The sequence below is a fragment of the Giraffa tippelskirchi genome, chromosome 5 (genome assembly GCF_054371585.1).
Source record: "Giraffa tippelskirchi isolate mGirTip1 chromosome 5, T2T-mGirTip1v1.2.pri, whole genome shotgun sequence".
In the NCBI taxonomy this organism is placed as follows: domain Eukaryota; kingdom Metazoa; phylum Chordata; class Mammalia; order Artiodactyla; family Giraffidae; genus Giraffa; species Giraffa tippelskirchi.
In genome coordinates, this window is record NC_137279.1 from 131,527,039 (window position 1) to 131,541,691 (window position 14,653).

Below are 14,653 nucleotides of genomic sequence, written 5' to 3' on the forward strand. Positions count from 1 at the left end.
CACTGTACTAGATTTGGGGGATACACTGGGTCATGTGATAGATGTGACCTTTTCCCTCCTGAGGTCTACGGTCTCCCAGCATTCCTCCAGGGAATGTTAGGCTGGCTGTGATATTAATAAATCAGTGAGGACTAACTAACCAAACTCCAATGTTTCTCCACACCACCATCCTCTCTGGCTTTGTCTCCTGAATTCTGTGTACCCAAATGCAGACACACATTTAAATTGTCTGCTTATTCTTCTACTAACGTATCTCTGCAGACGTCTTTTGGAGAAGGCAATGGCACCCCACTCCATACTCTTGCCTGGAAAATCCCATGGACGGAGGAGCCTGGTAGGCTACAGTCCATGGGGTCGTTAAGAGTCGGACACGACTGAGCAACTTTACTTTCACTTTTCCCTTTCATGAGCTGGAGAAGGAAATGGCCATCCACTCCAGTATTCTTGCCTGGAGAATCCCAGGGACGGAGGAGCCTGGTGGGCTGCCGTCTATGGGGTCGCACAGAGTTGGACACGACTGAAGCGACTTAGCAGCAGACGTCTTTACATCCAATTCAATATCTCCACCAAACTGTTGTTTGGGGAGCATATAAGAGCAATAAGACATGTACCTTTGAGAAGCTTAAAGTTTTAAATCTTAAAGAAATAGAGGCAAATATGTAGCTGGTTATATGAGCAACTGTGGGGCTAAGTAGCGTCTCCTAATGCAGGATATTGATATGGTTCTGAACCTACAACTCAAATACACTTTATAATAGCAGTTATATAACCAGGTTACCTTATGAAAAGAACAGTAATAAACCAGGTGTCCTTAATCTCATTTCAAAATTGAGAGGCAAAGGTAGTCAGGTCTTACGCTAGTAGAAGAAAGAGTGGATTAAAGTAGGAAAGACTTCTCAGAGAAATTCAGACCTAATGGGTAAATGACTTAGGGCTTAAAGGAAGCCTGTTGTTTTGGTGAGTGGAACAGCTTTTGGTGGCTGACAAAGGTCTCTGTTAGGTGGAGGAGTTACAGACAGCTTGGTTACAAGTAAAGACGAGGCAAAAGCATACTGAACGATGAAAACAGATATATGAGTGGGTGGAAATTTATAGTTTTATCTTTCAATGAAGTCGATTGTCCAGTAATGCTAGATTTACTTAATTTACTTACCAATTCAATAAGAAACTAGAATGTTTTGTCCTCCTGGGTCCTAGAAGACAAAAAGGATGTTACATTCTGAAAAAAATATAATCATAATGCAAATAATTTCTATTTATGGACTGTTATATAATTCACACAAATCACTCAAGTAATGTGTTGCAAGCATTTCTAAACAATATGTTCTTCCTCTAAAGTCTGTATATCTAACAGTGTCATCTATTAGCAGTCCTTAGACTTGCTGAGTCACTCTATTAATCCTCTTGCAGCTTAGCCATCATTTAGAGCCCCAGTAGGTTGAAAGTTGACAACTACTTAACTCTACATCCCTAACATCCTCTAGAGGAATGCTGCAAGACTGTGAACCTCAGGAGGGCAAAGGTCATAGCCATCACAAGGATTTGTGCATCCTCAGAAACAGGTGCAGTGTTTTACACATAGTAGGCACAAAACAAGTAATTGTTGAATGATAAATGAAAGAGTGAAATGAAATGAAGTTTGAGACTTCTGAAATGCACATCTTTTCTATCTTGTGTATTCTAGGGTCATCTCAGGATTTAATTCCTAGATTTGTCCACTTTAGTTCTCATAGTTTAACTTGATCTTACTTGATTGAAGAATTAGCGAATTTAAAAGACTGGGATTTGGGACTTTCCCGGTGGTACAGTGGATAAGAATCTACCTGCCAATGAAAGGGACACAACGTTCAATCCCTAGTCCATGCCACAGAGCATCTAAGCCCTTTCACCACAACTACTGAGCCTGTGCTCTGGAGCCCAAGATCCACAACTACTGAGCCCACATATCACAACTACTGAAGCCCACGCACCTAGAGCTTGTGCTCTGCAGCAAGAGAAGCCCAAGCACTCCAACAAAGAGTAACCCCAGCTCACTGCAACCAGAGAAAGCCAGTGCATAGCAGCAAAGACCCAGCACAGCCAAAAAGCAAAGACTGGGATTTGGAAGTGGGGAGGAGTACATGAGGGTAAGTCAAGAAGAAAAAACAATGATATGCAAGTGGCAACATTGGTTAAAACTAGTTAAAAAAAATCACCTATTATAAGATTACTTCTTATTTTTCTCATAGATTCGATCCCAGGGTCAGGAATATCCCCTGGAGGAGGGCATAGCAACCCACTCCAGTGGTCTTGCCTGGAGAATCTCACGGACAGAGGAGCCTGGTGGGCTACAGTCCATAGGGTTGCAAAGAGTTAGACACTCACTGAAGCAACTTAGCACCCACACACATGTATGCCTCCACCTCTTCACCTTGGTAATGTATACATCCACATTGGATTGGGCTGTTTTTCCCAACTTAAGTGTCTTGTGCCTTTGAAGTGCCATAATATCTTGAGATTTCTTTGATAATTTTTGACCAAAATTTTGCATCAGAGATGCTGGAAAGTAACAAGACAGTGTAAAGGCATGAGTCAGAAAATCATGATTACCTGTGGAAATAGCTACTTGAATATAGTATAGTTTAAAAGCATGGATTCTGGAACAAGACTGGATTCAAATCATGGCTTTGCCCTTATGAGCTGTTTGATTTTTGAGATTACTTAATTTCTCCATGCCTTAGCTTTCTATTTGGAAAATGGGTTGTTAGGATTAAATAAATAATATGGTTAGTGTAGCTCCAAGCACATAGTAAGTCCCATGTTAATCTTAGCTTTGATCATGATCTTGGGTAAGTCACCTACCAGGTTTAGAATTTCTACGTACAAAATGAGAGGCTTTGACTAGATTATCTCTAAGGCTCTCCAGGACCTACTTTTTTCAAGCAATGACAGTTCATGCATTTTTCTACCATATATGTGTGTGTCTAGGGATGGAAAAATGCATGATTAGTTAGTAAATGCTTTCTTGATTGATGGAAGAGGAGACTATTGGAAAATTGAGATAAGCTTCTTCACTAGACACTAAATTCCTTGAGAGTAAGAAGTGTATCTTTTCCTCTTTAGGATCCCAGGTCCTAACATGGTACCTGGAAATAGTGAGTGTTCTATGAACTGTTCCTGCTACCCAGGAAGCTCTCCAAACTGTTAACAAATGTGGAATAAATGCTTGTGTCTTATGTTCCCAGGGATGTGGGGATGGAAAAGGGTCGTAACTGCTTCCTAAGCCTTTTCTAGCTTAACACGACTTACACAAAACGTTCAAGAAACATTAGTGCTCTCTACTGGAGATATTCATAGTGCAGGAATTCAGGATTGTTTTTTTTTGTTTTTTGATGACAGACACTGATTTGAGTTTAGATGTTCTGGATTTTAGGAATAGGATATGGCAGATAGACATATTTTACGGTGCTGCAAGTACAGATTTGGTGTTATGGCCTTGAGAATGACCTGATTTGTGATAAAATCCAAGTCTCACTTCCTTGCCTTGTATTTCCGCCTTTCCTCCAGAGCATTCGTAGCTATACATTTATACAAATACTGTATCCTTCTCATTCATTTTAAATAAAAAGAGAAGGGTAGTGGTAAGGCAAGGTCAAGTCCCCAAATTCAAAACAGCGGAGCCATTTTTATTTATCTTGACTGTTTCAGGGTACAGAAGAGAACTCACATTTTTGGAGCTTATTCTGGGCTTCCCTCGTAGCTCAGTTGGTAAGAGTCTGACTGCAATGTAGGAGACCTGGGTTCGATCCCTGGGTCGGGAAGATCCCCTGGAGAAGGAAATGGCAACCCACTCCGGTATTCTCGCCTGGAGAATCCCATGGACAGCGGAGCCTGGCAGGCTACAGTCTATGAGGTCGTTAAGTGTCGGACACGACTGAGCGACTAAGCACAGCACAACACAGCATTAAATAAAATATTAATGTTAAGAAAGTGAAAAGACAACCCACAGAATGTCAAAAAATATCCACAAATCATATATTTGATAAGACACTTGTATTCAGAGGATATAGAAACAAAACAACGAAAACAAAAATAACCCAATTTTAAAATAGTAATGTGTTTAAATCAACATTCCCCCCCACCAATAAAAAATACTGATGGACAATAAGCACATGAAAAGATACTCAATATCATTAGTCATTAGGAAAATGCAAATCAAATTCACAGGAGATACTACTTCAAACTTACTAGAAAAAGACAAATCTCGGTAATGATGTGGAGATATTGGAACCCTTATGACATACCTGGTGGAACTGTAAATTGGTGTATTCACTTTGAAAAGTAACCTGGCCGTTTCTCAAAGTTTTGAACGTGAAATTACTATGAAAGTGAAAGTGTTAGTCGCTCAGCTGTGTCCAACTCTTTGCAACTCCATGGACTGTACCCTGCCAGGCTCCTCCATCCGTGGGATTTTCCAGGCAAGAATACTGGAGTGGGTTGCCATTTCCTTCTCCAGGGGATCTTCCCAACCCAGGGATCAAACCCAGGTCTCCCACAATGCAGGCAGACTCTTTACCATCTGAGCTACCAGGGAAGCCCACATGACCCAGCAATTCTATTCCTAGGAATATATTCCAGAGAATTGAAAATACACAGCCACACAAAAAACTGTACATGAATGTTCATAGTAGCGTTAGTCATAATAGCCAAAATGAAACAGTCCAAATGTCCACCAATTGATGAGTGAATGAACACATTGTTGTATATCCTTACAATGGAATATTTTGTAGCCATAAAAATAAAGATTTGATATATGCTACAACATAAATGACCTGGAGAAGGGCGTGTCAACTTGCTCCAGTATTCTTGCCTGGAAAATCCTATGGACAGAGGAGCCTGGTGGGCTACGAGCCACTGGATGGCAAAGAGTTGGACATGACTGAAGCAACTTAGCACGCATATACAACATAAATGAACTTTGAAACATGCTAAGTGAAAGAAACCAGTCATGAAATATTACATAATATGTGATCTGTCTATATGAAATGTCCAATATAGGTAAGTCTGCACACACACACACACACACACACACATTAGTGATTGCCAGAGGCTGGTGGAGAAGGAACAGAAAGTGACTGCTAACGGGTATAGTGTTTATTGGGGGTTTGATGAAATGTTCTGATATTAGACAGTTATGATTATTGCATAACTCTGTGACTATACTAAAAAACAGTGAATTGTACACTTTAAAAAGGTGAGTTCTATGAACTGCATCTGCTTTTAAGCAAAGTCAACATCTTCTGAATATACCCAAATGTAATAAGCATAGGACAAAATTTCAGGCTTTGGTGGAGTGTTTGAATCTGGACATTGCCATAGAAAGATTTCCTGTAGAGCTATGCCTATCAAGTGATTTCTGTTTTGTTTGTTTGCTTTTTATTTTAAAGCTAAAGAAATAATCCAAAAGTAAGTCTTTTTAACACCAAAAGAACTGATTAAGAAGTGGTAAAAGTAATGTAATAGGTTATTTTGGTTTTATTAAATTTAAACTTTTTTGCCTTTTATTAGGCAAACTGTTAAGTATATTAATTTTTAAAAATAAAAACTATAAAGGAATGAATCTTCAATCAAGTATTCCCCAAACTGTGCATTTGGGGCCTTATAATAAATGCTGACCAAGGCTTAAGGATGCTATGATAGGAGGAACTTTATGTAAACATAGTCACCCCTCTGTATCCACAGGTTCTGCATATGTGGATTGAATTTCAATTGGCTGTTGATTGAATTCACAAATGCAAAACTTGCAGATATGGAGGACTAACTGTACTACACCATTTTATATAAAGGACTTGAGCATTCATAGATTTTGGTGTCCATGAGTAGTCCTAGACCCAATAATACACTGTGGATACTAAAGGATGACTATATACTTCTCTTTTCATTTCTGTCAGCTTTAGTTTCATATCTTTGGTGCTCTGTGGTTAGGTGAAAATATATTTACATTTGCTATATCTTCCTGATGGACTGATAGTTTTAGTATCATATTATGTCCCTCCAGCTTTATGGTTGTTGTTTGCAGGGTGCATCTTTTTCTATTATTTTACTTTTAATCTATTTGTAATTTTGACAATAACCTGTGTCTCCCATAGAAAGCATATGTTTGTTTTTTAAAAAACTTTTTATTTTATACTGGAGTATGCTAAGCTGCTTCAGTTGTGTCCAAGTCTGTGCAACGCTATAGACTATAGCCCACCGAGCTCCTCTGTCCATGGGATTCTCCAGGCAAGAATACTGGAGTGGGCTGCCCTGTCCTTCTCCAGGGGATCTTCCTGACTCAGGGATCAAACCCAGATCTCCTGCGTTGCAGGCAGATTCTTTACCATCTGAGCTACCAGGGAAGCCTAATAGCCGATTGGCAATGTTGTTAGACAGCACATATTTGGAGCTTTTTTTTTTTGAACCCAGTCTGCCAGTCTCTGCCTTTTGATTGGATTGTCTGAGCCACAACTCTGGCGCTAGAGTAAGAATAGCTCAAGGGACTTCCCTAGTGGTCCAGTGGTTAAGACTCAGTGCTCCTAATGCAGCAGGCCTGGTTTCCATTCCTGGTGAGGAAACTAGATCCCATATACCTCAACTAAGAGTTCACATGCTACAGTGAAGATCAAAGATCCTGTGTGTTGCTACTAAGACTTGGCACAGTCAAATAAAAGAATATAAAAAAAAAAATCGAAAGAAACAGCTCAATTCTAAGTGACACCCCAGCTTGAGGAACTAAATGCTCAGTGGATGTGGGGCCCAGCCCCAGGTGGCCTTGGCTTGTCTCCCTTGGCATAAATCCCCTGTCCTATGAGCTGAGGCAAGAGTAGTTGGGATCTCAGTGTCCTACATAGGTAGAACCTGTGTCTCATGAATGGGAGAATGGAGCCCTTGCCTCTTGGCTACACTTATCTAGAACATTCCCTGAGGAACAAGTAGCTGGGTGCAGCATGAAAAATGCTGATGTCTTTCTTATCTCTTCCAGGAAGATAGTCCGCCAGCTGGGACCTGGGGAGGAGTCAGAACCTTGTGCTCTTGGCTGTACCAGTCTGGGTGGAGTTCCCATCTCCTTGAGCTGGGAATAGGGAGAGACAGTGTGCATCTTGGTTCAAATACTGCAGACTCTTGTAGTTTTATGGAATTTTAGTAAATATTCTTGAGTAAATATTTCCTTGTATGCTGTAGGGCCATTTATATTTTTATATGCCTATATGACCAACTGTTTTTTATTGTTTTAATAATTAAAAATATGTTTTTTTCACTTGGCTATGTTGGGTCTTAGTTACAGCATGAGGACTTTTCGTCGCGGAGCTCAAGCTTCTCTAGTTGTAACGTCTGTGCTTCTCTCTAGTTCTGGCTCGTGGGCTTAGTTGCCCTGCCGTATGTGGGATCTTAGTTCTATAACCAGGGATTGAATCTGCATCCCCTGCATTTGAAGGTGGATTCTTAACCACAGACTACCAAGGAAGTCCCCAGCCAACTATTTCTAAATGGCTATTTAAAAAATGCTTCTCATCAGTTTTGCTGAGGAGTGAGTCTGGGTTGCACATTGTAATGCCAGAAGTGGAAGTAGGAAGGAGAAACTGATCAAGTATAGATTACCTTGTCTTTAGTTGAATGCTTGAAGTATTTTTAGTTGCTAGTGGGAGGCACAAGATATATTTGTACTACTACTGCTGCTATTGCTACTAATGGGCTTCCCAGATGGCACTAGTGATAAAGAATCCACCTGCCGGCACAAGAGGCGCGGGTTTGATCCTTGGGTCAGAAAGATCCCCTGGAGTAGGAAATACCAACCCACTCCGGTATTCTTGCCTGAAAAATCTCATGGACAGAGGAGCCTGGCAGGCTACAGTCCAAAGGGTCTTAAAGAGTCAGACATGACTGAGTCATAGCACTACTACTACTAACAATAATTTTCTTAGGTTAGTATCCCAGAGGCAAAGTCTAAGGTCATAGTATTTATAGCTGATTGGTTAATCAAGTCCTCTTCGAAGAAATCTTTAGAGAAGTGCTGACATGAGAGCATGCAAGTTCCCAGGCATCTCAAGGGAGATGGTGTGAGCCTGTCTAGCAGCCAACACTCATAGCATCTAGGGATGGATTTTCTGTAGTAAAGAAATTCAGAATAGAGTTCAATAGTACCTAGTGTAAGAATCTAAATCAACCTCATAAAAAAACTGTAGTAATCATTAATAAAAATAGTGTAATAGCTACTTTTATTGGCTACCTTCCATCTTTCAAATAAGTTTACACTTACTATCTCTAATTCTTATAACACAGTAAATTTAGTATTATTCTTTCATTTCTGCAGATGAAGAGATTGGATCTGACCTATCCTAGGTCACTCAGCCTGTCCCCTGTCTGTTACCTACACAAAATTGTCCAAGAAGAAGTAAAGAAATGAGAAGTAAAAAAAATGGGGGGGGGGACAAAGAGAATAAAATAGTAAGCAGAAATGCAGCAGCATGCATGGGAGGACACACCAGCACTTGCCCCAGTAGGTATTCATCAGCACAAATACCCTTGGTTTTGATCAAGTCTTCTGGGGTCCGCCTTGTTAGGGCTCAACAATGCTGAAATCTGTTGATTAAGATCCTCCAAGGAGTGAAAATTTGGGGTAATATGCTTCTGGGCCCATTCCCCACTCAACACGCTTAAATTACTTGGTTTAGCAAGGAGCAGAGCTTTTTCTCTAAATCAAGAACCCCACATGGCAATGTTTTCCTTCAAATTAATTGGCAATGGAGAGACTTCAAGTGGTGCTACATAGCCCCTAAGCCCCATTGTGGTTCAAGAGCTAAATATTTAGGTGCTCCATGAATACCAATTTAAATAGCATCCTGCAGTGATTTATTCCAAAGGAGCCAGATTTTTTTAAACAGAGGATACAAGCACCTGGTCTCTCTTCAATAAGTGACAGTGTGATATTTCTTAGTAAGAATAATGTAAAGGAGGATTTATAGGTTGAGCCATAATCATTGTTAGGTACAATAAATGCTTTCTTTTTACACTGAAGATGTTTTGTGAAGTAGATGATAGAGATCATTTCAAAACCTTTGCTTTTTTAGATTAGGTTAAGAGAGAAAGCAAGAGAGTTCCAGAAAAATATCTGCTTCTGCTTCATTGACCATGCTAAAGCCTTTGACTGTGTGGATCACAACAAGCTGTGAAAAATTCTTAAAGAGATGGGAATACCAGACCACCTGACCTGCCTCCTGAGAAATCTGTATGCAGGTTAAGAAGCAACCATTAGAACCAGACATGGAACAATGGACTGGTTCCAAATTGGGAAAGGAGTATGTCAAGGCTGTTATATTGTCACCCTGCTTATTTAACTTCTATGCAGAGTACATCATGAGAAATGCTGGACTGGAGGAAGCACAAGCTGGAATCAGTATTGCCAGGAGAAATATCAATAACCTCAGATATGCAGATGACACAACCGTTATGGCAGAAAGCGAAGAGGAACAAAAGAGCCTCTAGATGAAAGTGAAAGAGGAGAGTGAAAAAGCTGGCTTAAAACTCAGCATTCAAAAAACTAAGATCATGGCATCTGTTCCCATCACTTCATGTCAAATAGATGGGGAAACAGTGGCTGAATTTATTTTTGGGGGCTCCAAAATCACTGCAGATGGTGAGTGCAGCCATGAAATTAAAAGACGCTTGCTCCTTGGAAGAAAAGCTATGACAAACTTAGACAGCATATTAAAAAGCAGAGACATTACTTTACCAACAAAGGTCCATCTAGTCAAAGCTATGATTTTTCCAGTAGTCATGTATGGATGTGAGAGTTGGACCATAAAGAAAGCTGAGCACTGAAGAACTGATGCTTTTGAAATGTGGTGTTGGAGAAGACTCTTGAGAGTCCCTTGGACTGTAAGGCGATGCAACCATCCTAAAGGAGATCAGTCCTGAGTGTTCATTGGAAGGACTGATGCTGGAGCTGAAACTCCAATACTTTGGTCACCTGATGGGAAGAACTGACTCATTGGAAAAGACCTTGATACTGGGAAAGCTTGAAGGCAGGAGGAGAAGGGGAAGACACAGGATGAGATAGTTGGATGGCATCACTGACTTGATGGACATGAATTTGAGCAAGCTCTGGGAGTTGGTGATGGACAGGGAAGCCTGGTGCAGTCCACGGGGTCCAAAAGAGTTGGACACAACTGAGAGACTGACCTGAACTGAACTGAAAGAGAAATTTCTATTCAGCAGGACTACAATTCTACTTAAATGATAAATTAGGCACCTAACTAAACAGTGAATGTTTAGCTGAAGTTCAAAATCACTTTTTCACTGTGTCTTGCTAATTCAGAATATATTAGCAATAAGTTACTCTCTAACACCTGCAATTCCAAATGGTGTGCCATGTGAATATCACAGAAATATTTGAAAGTGGGGATTTTCTTCACAAAACTCTCCTAATCTCCTAAAATAGAAGTTATGCTTTCAGACCTAGAAATATCAATGCACTCTGACAATATAATAACCCCAACAACCAAATTTTACAGAGATTTCATTGTCATATGAATAGTGCGGAAGTTATAACAAAGACATTTGAGAAAAAATTAGATCTATTATATTCAAACGAAATGCTTTAAAGTTTAGTCTAACATCTGCTTTTTCAATGCCAGCCAAGATAGGTAACATGATTGAACCAATTTCTAACCTCTTGGGTTTCACATTGCTTAAATTTGTCATGAAAGAAAATTTTTTAGCATAGGACATTTCAATTTTTTTTAAGGTTTCTGATAGCAGTTTCTAGGAGAACTTAAAAAAATTTCCTTAAAAAGTGATTCCTTATCCATATCAGTAGAAGTAGATTCAGAAATCACAGCTGGATTAGATAGAATGCTTGACACAATGATACTGATGATTGATTAGATGGCCACTTCTGATATTTGATTTCTGACAAAATCAGACCCACCTATAATTCACTATTGTTTTGTGTTATTATTTTGATTTTATGATGCAACTAGAACAATGGACAAGTACTTTAAGATGTAATGCAAAATAACCTGTACTCTGCATATGCCAGTTTTTAATATTTCTATGGGTTTTGTCTCAGATGTATTTCATTTGCAATGAATTTTTATCTTCAATGACCCTGTGTTTCCCTTCAGTGTCCCACAGCTCCAAACTCTCAGCGGAGGGGATAAGACCTTTTGCATCCTTTCAGTCTTATCTCTCCTCTTGTTAACCCTTTAAACTCTGCCCCAGTTAAATCGATTAAAGAAGTGTTAGTGGCTGATGATGGTCTGCGTGCTAAGTTGCTTCAGTCTTTGCAACCTTTGCAACACAAAGGACTGTAGCCTGCCACGTGCCTCTGTCCATTGGATTCTCCAGGCAAGAATACTGGAGTGGGTTGCCATGCCCTCCTCCAGGGGATCTTCTCAACCCAGGGATCAAACCCATGTCTCCTATGTCTCCTGTATTAGCAGGCGAGTTTTCCATTGGCCTTCCCTTGTGGCTAGGCTGGTAAAGAATCTATCTGCAATGCTATAGACCTGGGTTCAATACCTGGGTTGGAAAGATCCCCTGGAGAAGGGAAATGCTACCTACTCCAGTATTCTGTCCTGGAGAATCCCACAGACTGGATAGTCCGTGGGGTCAAAAAAAGTCGGACATGACTGAACAAGTTTCACTTTTCTTTACCACTAGCACTACTATTTGCTAAAATCAACAGTCACTAGCAATCTACTATGTACTAGGTGGAGTATATGCTTATATTCCATGTTATAACACACACGTGCACACGCACACACACAAACTCACACATCAGGCAGGCTCTTTCCATGGAAGACTGAAATATAACAATCGCCCTATTAGTCCAAAAAATTGAAATATTACTCTTGAAAAGAGTATGTTTTTAAATACAAAATATAATAAACATTATGCAGTACTCCTTTTCAAAATCTATTGACTTTGATGAGTAAATATTTAATTATAGGCTTACAAAGAACTAGGAAGAGACATATACCATTTTAGACAAGGTCATCATGTAGGATCAGAAACCCAGAATTATAAAGCAGATTAATTAGGGATGATTATTTTTTTCCAAGCAAAGTTTACTACCTCATATGATTCTTTTTGAAGTGTGAACTCTGATTTAAAAATCATTGGCTTTTAATTTTGTTTGTTTTTACTATTTCAATAAACTTTTTTTCTGTTCTCTAAATTTTTCTTAAAAAAAAATCATTGTTAATAATTTGATTAAAAAAATTCAATTTGTGCACTAGCTTTACCTGTAATCATTATGACTTCATAGATTCCTCTCTGAACTACTTACTTCCTGAAAAATACATCTATCTGGGCAGAGAGCTAAATTTAGGTCAAATTACTTTTTAAAATTTAAAAACATTGCATTTGTGTCAGAACACTGAGGGTAGAGAAGAAAGAAGCAGATGTAGTTAATATTTATCTAATATTTAATTTCTCCAGACTCTTTGTGAAATGCTCTGTGTCCCATTTAGCATCAACAGCTTTGAAAAAAGCGTTCCTATTCTTACTTTGAAAGTCAGAAACAGAGGCCCACAAATAACCACAGTAATACAGCTAGTAAGGACTAGAAAGTAGTTTATAATCCAGATCCATAGGACTCCATAGTCCTTGCCTTAAAAACAAAAACAAAACCAAAAAAACCCCAGTTCATCAACCAAAAAGAAAAAACTTAAAAAAAAAATCCTTAATTTTGGAAGGAAGTAGTAAATATATATATATATTTGAGTACAAAGGGCAACATAGTTATATCCCAACAACATGTAAAATAACTTTTCTAGTTAGCTTGCTTTAAGTTAAAACAATTTAGGCCCTTGCAAATTGTAAATTTAGACTCTTAAAAAATACTGAAAATTTACCATGCATGAAGAAAACAATTCATAGAACAAATTATAGCCCACTGGCATATTACATGCTCAGTTTTTACGAGCAAACCATGCCAAACATAGAGTAATTTTAGCCATTGAAATCTGTCCTTATGTAAATAGATGTCTGCTCTCATTGGTGCCATTTCAGCAATACAGATGGGCTATTTGTTGCCTAGTGCCAGGATGTAGAAAGATGTTAGAGTGCCACAGATTGGTCTGCTGTTTGAGTTGGAACTGAACCAACTGCCGTATGATAGCTCCAGTCATCTATTTTGCTAGCCAGTTCTCTTCATTAGTATTCATTTTTGCTGTGGGGATTTAGCCCTCACACTAAGAGTGGGTCCCTAAAAGCATCTGGTTTCTCCCTTCCTTATCACTGGCTTTGGATATACTATTAATTGCAGTGGAACTTTGCATCATTTACTAGTTTCAAATACTCTTCAAATGCCATCAGTATAAATAATCCATTGTTCCCTTCTTTGTGACAAAAAAAAAATCACAGGGTTCAAAGTCTCTTGTCCATTATGATGCTGTATTTTATTTCATTCTTGATATAGAGTGAGTGTAGTCAATCTCTTAGAATGTGGTGAAAGATTTTTGCTACATGACTACGACATTTTTCTTGTATGATTTCATTCCATACTGACTTTCCTTTAATCCACCCTGCCTACTCTTGGAACTCCTACTGCTTCTCTCCAACTTTCAATTCTTTTTCAAAATGATAGATGTCACATTTATGCACTTCAAAACTTTCAAGGATCTATATTCAAGTGATGCTCTTTACCACATTTATACTACTATGTGAAGGTGTGTGTGCGTGTGTGTGTGTGTGTGTGTGTGTATGCTCAGTTGTGTCCTACTCTTTGCAACCCCATGGGCTGTGGCCCACCAGGCTCCTCTGTCTATGGGATTTTCCAGGCGAGAATACTGGAGCAGGTTGCCATTTCCTGCTCCAGGGGATCTTCCCGACTCAGGGATTGATCCTATGCCTCCTGGTTCTCCTGCATTGGCGGGTGAATTCTTTACCACTGTGCCATCTGGGAAGCCCAGGTGAAGGTGGACCAAGAGGTTACTCAGGCAACTGAAGGATCTAGGCTATGAAATGTTGTTGTTGTTCAGTCACTCGGTTGTGTCTGACTCTTTGCGACCCCATGGACTGCAGCACGCCAGGCTTCCCTGTCCTTTCACCATCTCCCAGAGCTTGCTCAAACTCATGTCCATTGAGTTGGTGATGCCATCCAACCATCTCATCCTCTGTCATCCCCTTCTCCTCCTGCCTTCAATCTTTCCCAGCATCAGGGTCTTTTCAAATGAGTCAGCTCTTCGCATCAGGTGGCCAAAGAACTGGAACTTCAGCTTCAGCATCAGTCCTCCCAATGAATATTTAGGATTGATTTCCTTTAGGATTGATTGGTTTCATCTCCTTGAGATTCTCAAGAGTCTTCTTCAACACCACAGTTCAAAAGCATCAATTCTTTGGCTCTCAGCCTTCTTTATGATTAAACTCTCACATTCATACATGACTACTGGAAAAACCATAGCTTTGACTAGATGGAGTTTTTTTTGGCAAAGTAATGTCTCTGCTTTTTAATGTGCTGTCTAGGTTTGTTATTACTTTTCTTCCAAGGAGCAAGTGTCATTTAATTTCATGGTGTCTTTTAATTTCTTGACCCACCTATCTCCAAAGCAAAAGTAAAGCCTGGAAATACTCAAATTAGACTCATAAAAACTCTGAAGTGATTTAGATGTGGCATCTATTACTATGAATG